This window comes from Thalassophryne amazonica, chromosome 1, assembly GCF_902500255.1.
Source record: "Thalassophryne amazonica chromosome 1, fThaAma1.1, whole genome shotgun sequence".
In the NCBI taxonomy this organism is placed as follows: Eukaryota; Metazoa; Chordata; class Actinopteri; order Batrachoidiformes; family Batrachoididae; genus Thalassophryne; species Thalassophryne amazonica.
In genome coordinates, this window is record NC_047103.1 from 1,688,315 (window position 1) to 1,700,484 (window position 12,170).

The 12,170-nt window shown below is 35.0% G+C and overlaps 1 protein-coding gene across 1 annotated transcript in view; it reads right to left on the bottom strand.

Moving 5' to 3' along the window:
* Positions 1 to 12,170, bottom strand: part of ptprma (protein tyrosine phosphatase receptor type Ma) — a 535,684-nt gene that overhangs the window by 44,928 nt on the left and 478,586 nt on the right. The gene's annotated exons all lie outside the window — the stretch shown is intronic.

Consider the following 12,170-nt stretch of genomic DNA (forward strand, 5'->3'; position numbering starts at 1 on the left):
TAAGGGCTGTGTGCTACCAGTAAAAATGATTAGAGTTTTATGAAATTGTACATGATGTGTTTTTATGTTAGGTACAACAAATTTAGAGGGTGAGACTTGAAGTTTTTTGAAAAAAAATTTTGACCATTTTTATGGACCACCCTAATCCCCAGTTAATAAACATGAATGATCATTTAAAAACGCGCATCACCATTGAACAAAAACAAAACACACAAACACAATCACCGAAAAAGAAGCAAAAACAAACACACGTCTCCATTTAACAAAGAAAAGAAACACACAAACATGAATGACCATCTAAAACACACCAATGATCACTTAAAAGCAAACACAAACAAAAACACGTCCCCATTTAACAAACAAACAAAACACAGACAAACAAGAATGATTAACAAACAAAAACAAACACACATCTCCATTTAACAAAGAAAAGAAACACACAAACATGAATGACCATCTAAAACACACCAATGATCATTTAAAAGCAAACACAAACAAAAACACGTCCCCATTTAACAAACAAACAAAACACAGAGAAACAAGAATGATTAACAAACAAAAACAACACAAATCTCCATTTAACAAAGAAAAGAAACACACAAACATGAATGACCATCTAAAACACACCAATGATCATTTAAAAGCAAACACAAACAAAAACACGTCCCCATTTAACAAACAAACAAAACACAGACAAACAAGAATGATTAACAAACAAAAACAAACACACATCTCCATTTAACAAAGAAAAGAAACACACAAACATGAATGACCATCTAAAACACACCAATGATCATTTAAAAGCAAACACAAACAAAAACACGTCCCCATTTAACAAACAAACAAAACACAGAGAAACAAGAATGATTAACAAACAAAAACAAACACAAATCTCCATTTAACAAAGAAAAGAAACACACAAACATGAATGACCATCTAAAACACACCAATGATCATTTAAAAGCAAACACAAACAAAAACACGTCCCCATTTAACAAACAAACAAAACACAGAGAAACAAGAATGATTAACAAACAAAAACAAACACAAATCTCCATTTAACAAAGAAAAGAAACACACAAACATGAATGACCATCTAAAACACACCAATGATCATTTAAAAGCAAACACAAACAAAAACACGTCCCCATTTAACAAACAAACAAAACACAAACAAGAATGATTAACAAACAAAAACAAACACACATCTCCATTTAACAAAGAAAAGAAACACACAAACATGAATGATCATCTAAAAAGAAACAAAAACAAACACATGTCCCCATTTAACAAACAAACAAAATACAAACAAACATGAATGGTCAAAAAACAAAAACAAACACACGTCCCCATTTAACAAACAAACAAGACACACAAACACAAATGATCATATTTCAACACACATCACACATCACCATTTGATGAAAAACAAAACACACAAACATGATCACCTAAAAACAAGCAAAAACAAACACACGTCCCAATTTAACAAAGAAAAGAAACACACAAACATGAATGACCATCTAGAAACACGTCAATGATCATATAAAAACAAACAAAAACACGTCCCCTTTTAACAAATAAACAAAGCACACACAAACACGAATGATCAGCTAAAATCAAACACGTGCCCATTTAACAAAGAAAAAAAAACACAAAAACATGGCTAACCATCTAAAAACAAAGAAAAACAAAGACATATCCCTTTTTAACCAAAACACACACAAAAAAGAATGATCATCTAAAAACAAACATACGTCCCTTTATTTAAATTTGAATTTTTTTAATTGAATTTATTTGAATTTATTAGACACCCATGCAACAAAGTTTCACTCATATACAACAACAAAACTCATAAACAAAGTAGTCAAAGAAAAAAGACAATAAGAAAAAATAAATAATGTACATGGTGCCTAAAGTCGTGGCAGAAGCAAAGCTTATCAACGCCTACACCCCTCCATGAAATCAAATCAAACCAGGCATATGTGCCTGTTCATAAATGTTCATTTCTAAACAAAATCTGAACAACAGCAGCTCATAATTACACTTAAAAGAAAACAAATATTTCCCAACAGCTCCCAATACAAGCTGGTTACCATCTATATATTTCAATAGAAAAGGTTCAAGTATAACAATACCTTCATACAACACAACCACTTTCATCTAACACATATCCGGAGAACACCATTTCTTTGTATAAATATTTGAACCGGTTGAGATCTGAACATCACTTGAGTTTCTCAGGTAGATTATTCCATTTTTTAGGACCACAAATGGAGACACAGAAGCATTTCCTGGTCGTTTGAGCGCCCGCGATTTTAAAATGATACAAACCCCTTAAATTATACATTCCTTCTCTTTGCATAAAATCTTTTTGAATTCTAACTGGTAATTGCTTATTTTTTGCTTTATACATCAATTGAACAGCCTTGAAAGAAATCATATCATAAAGTTTTAATATCTTTGATTTAATGAACATTGAGTTGTTATGATCCCGATAACCTGCATTGTGAATTATTCTTAATGCTCTTTTTTGAGGGATAAATAATAGTTGCACTGTAGTTTTATAGTTATTTCCCCAGACTTCAGCAAAGTACAAGGTCTGTTAGAAAAGTATCGGACCTTTTTATTTTTTTCAAAAACCATATGGATTTGAATTACGTGTGATTGCATCAGCCAAGCTTGAACCTTCGTGAGCATGCGTGAGTTTTTTCACGCCTGTCGGTTGCGTCATTCGCCTGTGAGCAGGCTTTGTGTGAGCAGTGGTCCACCCTCTCGTCGTTTTTTTATCGCAAATAAATGAACGATTTGGAGCTTTGCTGCATCAATTTTTTTCCAGAAACTGTGAGAAACCTCCAGCTGGACACCATTCGGAAAATTTAGATGGCTTTCAGCGACGATTTTATGGGGATTACACAGATTAAGGAGTGTTACTGCCACTTTAAGGACGGCCCACAGCGTCTAAGAGCGCGCCGCGCTCCGAGCGCCGATCGACAGGCTCACACCCCGCTGAAACAACCAGATCATTTCCAACGTTAAGGCTTTGTTGATCCAGGACGTCATCTGACTTTCACAAAAAGGCAGGAGACGTGGACATCAGCACTTTTCGGCACATTCCACTGTTACAGGAGTTTTTTTCATGGAAAGAAAAGCGGAGGGACGCGCCACGGAGCCGTTCATTACGCGGCACAAAACCACCTCCATGTTGGTCTCACAGGACGGCTTTCAGGTGGATTTCAGACGGTTTCCGGTTGCTTTTCAGTCGTATGATTATCCGAGAAATTGTGGATGAGCCTGGACATGCCAGAACATGTCCTGTGAGGCTTCATCATGGTGTTAATTTGCACCATGCGACTCCACCGCGACGCGCGGAACTCCTCCGCATGTCTGTCTCAATGTGCCGAAAAAGTGCTGAAGTCCACGTCTTCCGCAATTCCTGTGCTAGTCAGATGACATACCGGATCAAGACAGCGTCCAGTTTAGAAATGAACGGCACATTTCACTGTTACAGGAGTTTTTGTCATGGAAAGAGGAGTGGAGTTGAGCATGCCATAGGTATTAAAGGCACTGCGCTGCGGTGGTTTGAATCATATTTGTCTAATAGATTACAATTTGTTCATGTACATGGGGAATCTTCTTCACAGACTAGGGTTAATTATGGAGTTCCACAAGGTTCTGTGCTAGGACCAATTTTATTCACTTTATACATGCTTCCCTTAGGTAGTATTATTAGACGGTATTGCTTAAATTTTCATTGTTACGCAGATGATACCCAGCTTTATCTATCCATGAAGCCAGAGGACACACACCAATTAGCTAAACTGCAGGATTGTCTTACAGACATAAAGACATGGATGACCTCTAATTTCCTGCTTTTAAACTCAGATAAAACTGAAGTTATTGTACTTGGCCCCACAAATCTTAGAAACATGGTGTCTAACCAGATCCTTACTCTGGATGGCATTGCCCTGGCCTCTAGTAATACTGTGAGAAATCTTGGAGTCATTTTTGATCAGGATATGTCATTCAAAGCGCATATTAAACAAATATGTAGGACTGCTTTTTTGCATTTACGCAATATCTCTAAAATCAGAAAGGTCTTGTCTCAGAGTGATGCTGAAAAACTAATTCATGCATTTATTTCCTCTAGGCTGGACTATTGTAATTCATTATTATCAGGTTGTCCTAAAAGTTCCCTAAAAAGCCTTCAGTTAATTCAAAATGCTGCAGCTAGAGTACTGACGGGGACTAGAAGGAGAGAGCATATCTCACCCATATTGGCCTCTCTTCATTGGCTTCCTGTTAATTCTAGAATAGAATTTAAAATTATTCTTCTTACTTATAAGGTTTTGAATAATCAGGTCCCATCTTATCTTAGGGACCTCGTAGTACCATATCACCCCAATAGAGCGCTTCGCTCTCAGACTGCAGGCTTACTTGTAGTTCCTAGGGTTTGTAAGAGTAGAATGGGAGGCAGAGCCTTCAGCTTTCAGGCTCCTCTCCTGTGGAACCAGCTCCCAATTCAGATCAGGGAGACAGACACCCTCTCTACTTTTAAGATTAGGCTTAAAACTTTCCTTTTTGCTAAAGCTTATAGTTAGGGCTGGATCGGGTGACCCTGAACCATCCCTTAGTTATGCTGCTATAGACTTAGACTGCTGGGGGGTTCCCATGATGCACTGAGTGTTTCTTTCTCTTTTTGCTCTGTATGCACCACTCTGCATTTAATCATTAGTGATCGATCTCTGCTCCCCTCCACAGCATGTCTTTTTCCTGGTTCTCTCCCTCAGCCCCAACCAGTCCCAGCAGAAGACTGCCCACCCTGAGCCTGGTTCTGCTGGAGGTTTCTTCCTGCTAAAAGGGAGTTTTTCCTTCCCACTGTAGCCAAGTGCTTGCTCATAGGGGGTCGTTTTGACCGTTGGGGTTTTACATAATTATTGTATGGCCTTGCCTTACAATATAAAGCGCCTTGGGGCAACTGTTTGTTGTGATTTGGCGCTATATAAAAAAAAAATTGATTGATTGATTTACCATCAAGAATGTGCTTTGCCTTATTTAATACTGCAGTACTTTTGGATGTTTTCTTCTGAATATGTTGAATATGAGCTTTCCAGTTAAATCTATCATCAATAATCACACCAAACAACTTGTTCCCCATTTAACAAAGACAAACACGAATGATCATCTAAAAACAAATTAAAACAAACACGTCTCCATTTAACAAACAAACAAAACACACACAAACATGGATGGTCAAAAAACAAACACACAACCCCATTTAACAAACAAACAAAACACACACAAACATGGATGGTCAAAAACAAAAACAAACACACATCCCCATTTAACAAACAAACAAAACACACACAGACATGGATGGTCAAAAAACAAACACACAACCCCATTTAACAAACAAACAAAACACACACAAACATGGATGGTCAAAAACAAAAACAAACACACATCCCCATTTAACAAACAAACAAAACACACACAGACATGGACGGTCAAAAAACAAACACAATCACACATCCCCATTTAACAAACAAACAAAACACACACAGACATGGACGGTCAAAAAACAAAAACAATCACACATCCCCATTTAACAAACAAACAAAACACACACAGACATGGACGGTCAAAAAACAAAAACAATCACACATCCCCATTTAACAAACAAACAAAACACACACAGACATGGACGGTCAAAAAACAAACACACATCCCCATTTAACAAACAAACAAAACACACACAAACATGGATGGTCAAAAAACAAACACACATCCCCATTTAACAAACAAACAAAACACACACAAACATGGATGGTCAAAAAACAAACACACATCCCCATTTAACAAACAAACAAAACACACACAAACATGGATGGTCAACAACAAAAACAAACACACATCCCCATTTAACAAACAAACAAAACACACACAGACATGGATGGGCAAAAAACAAACACACATCCCCATTTAACAAACAAACAAAACACACACAAACATGGATGGTCAAAAACAAAAACAAACACACATCCCCATTTAACAAACAAACAAAACACACACAGACATGGACGGTCAAAAAACAAACACACATCCCCATTTAACAAACAAACAAAACACACACAAACATGGATGGTCAAAAAACAAAAACAATCACACATCCCCATTTAACAAACAAACAAGACACACAAACACGAACAGTAAGTCCCTTCGGCTGTTCCCTTGTTTGCACTTGGGGTCGTCACAGCAGATTCAATGATCATCTCAAAACAAACACACATCCCCATTTAACAAATAAACAAAGCACACACAAACACTAATGATTAGCTAAAAACAAACAAAAACAAACACACGTCCCCATTTAACAAACAAAATGCACACAAACACGAATGGTCATCTAAAAACAAAAACAAACACGTCCCATTTGAACAAACAAAACACACAAACAAGAATGATCATATAAAAACAAACACACATCAACATGTAACAAACAAAAGAAACACACAAAAACACCAATGATCATCTTAACACAAACAAAAACAAAAACATGTCCCCATTTAACAAATAAACAAAACACACAAACATGGATGATCGGCTAAAAACAAACAAAAACGCACACACGTGCGTTTTTAACAAACAATAAAACATACACAAATGATCATCTAAAAACAAAGAAAAACAAACACATGTCCATATTTAACAAACAGAATGCACATAAACACAAATGATCATCTAAAAACAAACAAAACAAACACACGTCCACATTTAACAAACAAAATGCAAACAAAATGGATGGCACATGGTGCAAACTATTCCTTTTTGAAATCCTATTAACTCAAATAATAATTTGCATCACCTTTTACCAAACTTGGAGTAACTTTAACTTTTGACCCCTGTACAAACTGAAACTCACCTTTGTCACCATTCTTGCTGTTTTTACCCCATAACTCCAGAACTCATTCGTAGATAGCCCAAACTATACCTTTTTGGAATCGTTATGATCAGACAAATAATGTGGTATAGGTTTCAATATGATGAGAGCATTTTAAATTTTTGACCCCTGTGTAAATCCTCAATTTACCCCTACCTGGCTGCCTTTTGAAAATTCAAGTGGCAAGCGGGTTTTTTCAAAAGACTAATGTTTAAGGAGTATTTGTGCCGAATTTGGTGCTTGTTTCACCATCTGAACGATTCCATTGTAAATATTCTGTTATCTGCTGCACTAAAAAGTAAGAAATCGACTGACTATAATAATCTGGATATGGCTTTATTGAAAATAATTATTGATTGTATAAGAAAACCTTTCAACCACATTTGCAATATGTCATTAAGTACTGGTAAATTTCCCTCTCAAATGAAAATAGCTAAAGTAATACCCTTGTTTAAAACTGGTGACAAACATGTTTTTTCTAATTATAGACCTATTTCAGTCCTACCACAATTTTCCAAAATTCTAGAAAAAATATTTGCTAAGAGATTGCATGACTATTTATTAAAGCATGCGATACTTTGTGAGGAGCAATATGGATTCAGAAAATCTCAGACTACATCACTGGCATTGATGGATTTTGTTGAAAGTACAGCGACGGCAATTGATAGAAAACAATATACAGTTGCCATTTTCTTTGATCTACAGAAAGCGTTTGACACGGTGAATCATGCAATATTACTAACTAAATTACAAAAATATGGGATCAGAGGTTTTGCATATGACTGGATAAAAAGTTATTTACAGGGAAGATTTCAATATGTTCAGTTCAATAACACTGACTCTGTACTTCGGGAAATTACTTGTGGAGTGCCACAAGGCTCTGTGCTTGGTCCCTTGTTGTTTATTTTATATATTAATGATATAGATTGGGTGTCGCAATCATTAAATTGTATTTTATTTGCAGATGATACAACTGTCTTCAGTAGTGGTGATAATCTAGAACAGCTTCTGGACATGGTGGAGAATGAGTTGAAAAAGTTTAAGGCTTGGTTTGATGATAATAAATTGTCACTCCACCTTGGGAAATATAAATGTATTATATTTGGAAATAAATAAGTACCTAAATGTAGAAACCTTACTATAAACAATATGGAAATAAACAAATTCCTAGGTGTTATAATTGATAACAAACTCAGCTGGAAATCACATATAAATTACCGGTATATCAAACTGAAAATGTCAAAATCCATCGCCATTTTGTATAAAACTAAAGACATACTTTCACAGAAAGGGTTACTTACTTTATATCACTCCTTGATAACTCCATACATGACATATTGTGTTGAGATGTGGGGAAACACTTACAAATCAAATACTAATCAAATATTTCTTTTACAAAAATGAGCTATAAGAATCATCTGCAATAAACATTACCGTGAACCAAGACATTCTCTATTTGTGTCTTTAAATTTATTAAAATTCAGAGATTTGGTGGATTACATCACAATTCAAACTTTGTTTAAAGCAAAAAACCAAGCCTTACCGAGACATGTCCAGAATCTGTTCAGGTTGAGGGAATCCGGTTATAGTTTACGAGGTTGTGCAATTTTTAAGAAACCACCAGTAAGAACAAATACAAAGGGTTTTGTGTGTCTGTGATTGGGGTGAAGAAGTGGAATGAATGTCCAACAGAGATTAGAATGTGTGGTACTTTAGTAATTTTCAAGAGATTATTTAAAAAGAATATTATAACAAAGTATTACAGTGAAGAAAATATGAATTGAATTATAGGTACTGTTTAATTATGGACAAATATATGCATATATGTGTGTGTGGACATGTATGTATCATCATTCATTCAGGTGTATGTAGGTATGTGCATATATACTCAACAAAAATATAAACGCAACACTTTTGGTTTTGCTCCCATTTTGTATGAGATGAACTCAAAGATCTAAAACTTTTTCCACATACACAATATCACCATTTCCCTCAAATATTGTTCACAAACCAGTCTAAATCTGTGATAGTGAGCACTTCTCCTTTGCTGAGATAATCCATCCCACCTCACAGGTGTGCCATACCAAGATGCTGATTAGACACCATGATTAGTGCACAGGTGTGCCTTAGACTGCCCACAATAAAAGGCCACTCTGAAAGGTGCAGTTTTGTTTTATTGGGGGGGGATACCAGTCAGTATCTGGTGTGACCACCATTTGCCTCATGTATGTAGATAAAGATATGGTGTTCGCTAGATATGTTTATGATGATGGGATTTGAATTTGTGTTGTTAAATGTGTTTGTATCACGGCCCAAGCAGAGGGTCACCCCTTAGAGTCTGGTCTGCTTGAGGTTTCTTCCTCAGTACATCGGAGGGAGTTTTTATATATATATAAAAATATATGGGGTGGGCGTTTATAAGCTTTGCTTCTGCTCACCCTCTTTTTGGTCACACATGTCACTGTGGAATTGTCTTGTGTATCAGTTTTTTGTTATTGTTGAGTCTGTGTGCCAAATAAATTCATTCATTCATTCATCTAAAAACAAAAAAAAACATACGTCCCCATTTAACAAGCAAATCACAAAGAATAATCATCCAAAAACAAACAAGCATACACACATCCCATTTAATGAATAAAAACACAAACATGAATGACCACCTAAAAAGAAACAACAACAAACACGTCCCCACTTAACAAACAAAACACACACAAACAGGAATGACCATCTAAAAAGAAAGAAAACAAACACACATCTCCATTTAACAAAAAAAAAAAACAAAACACACACACACACAAACATGAATGATCAACTAAAAACAAAGAAAAATGCCATTTAACAAACACACATAAACACCAAACAAGAATGGTCACCGAAATACAAACATAGTCCCATTTCACAAACAAAATGCGCACAAACACAAATGATCATCTAAAAATGAACAAAAACACATCCCCTTTGAATAAACAAAACACTTATAAACACCAAACATGAATGATCATCAAAAAACAAACAAAACAAACACACATCCCCATTTAAGAAAAAAAGAAACAAACACGAATGACCATCTAAAAACACACGAATGATCAGCTAAAAACAAACACGTGCCCATTTAACAAAGAAAAACACACAAACATGACTAACCATCTAACAACAAAGAAAAACAAACACACGTCCCCATTTAAGAAAAAAGAAACAAACACGAATGACCATCTAAAAACACACGAATGATCAGCTAAAAACAAACATGTGCCCATTTAACAAAGAAAAACACACAAACATGACTAACCATCTAACAACAAAGAAAAACAAACACACATCCCCATTTAAGAAAAAAAGAAACAAACACGAATGACCATCTAAAAACACACGAATGATCAGCTAAAAACAAACACGTGCCCATTTAACAAAGAAAAACACACAAACATGACTAACCATCTAACAACAAAGAAAAACAAACACACGTCCCCATTTAACAAAAAACAAAACACACACACACACAAACAAGAATGATCATCTAAAAACAAACATACATCCCATTTAACAAACAAAATGCACACAAACACAAATGGTCATCTAAAAACAAAAACAAATCCGTCCCATTTGAACAAACAAAACACACATAAACACCAAACATAAAGGATGAATAACATGAATAACCATCTAAAAACAAAACAAAACAAAAAAAACATGTGCAAAAACAAACACATGTTCCCATTTAACAAACAAAAGAAACACACAAACATGAATGATCATCTAAAAACAAACAAAAACAAACACATGTCCCATTTAACAAATAAACAAAATACACAAACACAAATGAGCGGCGAAAAACAAACAAAAACAAACCCACATGCCCATTTAACAAAGAAAAACATGTAAACATGAAAAACCATCTAAAAACAAACAAAAAGAAACACACGTGCCCTTTTAACAGACAAATAAAAAACATACAAACACAAATAACCATCTAAAAACAAAAACAAACACACGTGCCCACTAGGCAAACAAACAAAACACACACAAACATGAAAGATCATCTAAAAACAAAGAAAAACAAACACACATCTTCATTTAACAAACAAAACATGTACCAACATGAATAATCATCTAAACTGAACAAAAACAAACACGCCCCTTTTGAACAAAAAACACACATAAACACCAAACACAAATGATCATCTAAAAACAAACAAAAACAAACATGTCCCCATTTAGCAAACAAAAGAAACACACAAACATGAATGATCATCTAAAAACAAACACGTCCCCATTTAGCAAACAAAAGAAACACACAAACACGAATGATCATCTAAAAACAAACAAAAACAAGCACATGTCCCCATTTAACAACTAAACAAAACACAAACTGACACAAATGATCAGCTAAAAATCAAACACATGCACATTTAATAACCAAAGAAAACACAAACATGTATAACTATCTAAAGACAATCAAAAACAAACACACGGTGCCCATTTAACAAAGAAACAAAACACACACAAACATGAATGATCAGCTAAAAACATACAAAAGACATGCCCATTTATCAAACAAAGAAAAAACACACAAACACAAATAACCATCTAAAAACAAACAAAAACAACACACGTGCCCATTTAACCAAACACACAAACACGAATGATGATCTAAAAACAAACAAAAACAAACACACATCCCTATTTAACAAACAGTTATTCAGTTACTTAGTTATTCAGAAGTTCAGTAAGTACACAAAATGTTTTTTTCTGTAGCATTGAGATGCTGCGTCAGTGAGGAGGTGAAGCTTCTGCCAGCTTGGGGAACACATTTGTACTTTTTAAGTGTGTGGCGACGTGTGCTGGTTGTTTAGGGCTGATTAAAGCTGATATAGTTGTGAGTTTTCAAAAACACGATGTACAACAGATGAGCATGACCTTTGTGCCTCAAACATAATTTCACTATATTCATATTTTAAGGGGACACCGGGGTCATGTGCAACACTTATTACCTGGAACTGACATTTTTTAAAGGCAGATTTTATCACAGAATACCCACATATGACGTTTTAATACTGAAGAATTTATTCAGTCTTTGATACATGAGATGGTTGTTTGAATAATAAATGTAATTTGTAAAAATAAAATATCACACAGCACTGCAGGACACAGCATATTTGTGAGTTCCTGCTTTGTATTTTTTTGTATTGTATTAGTGGTTAATTTTGATTTGGTTCCATGAAACAATTAA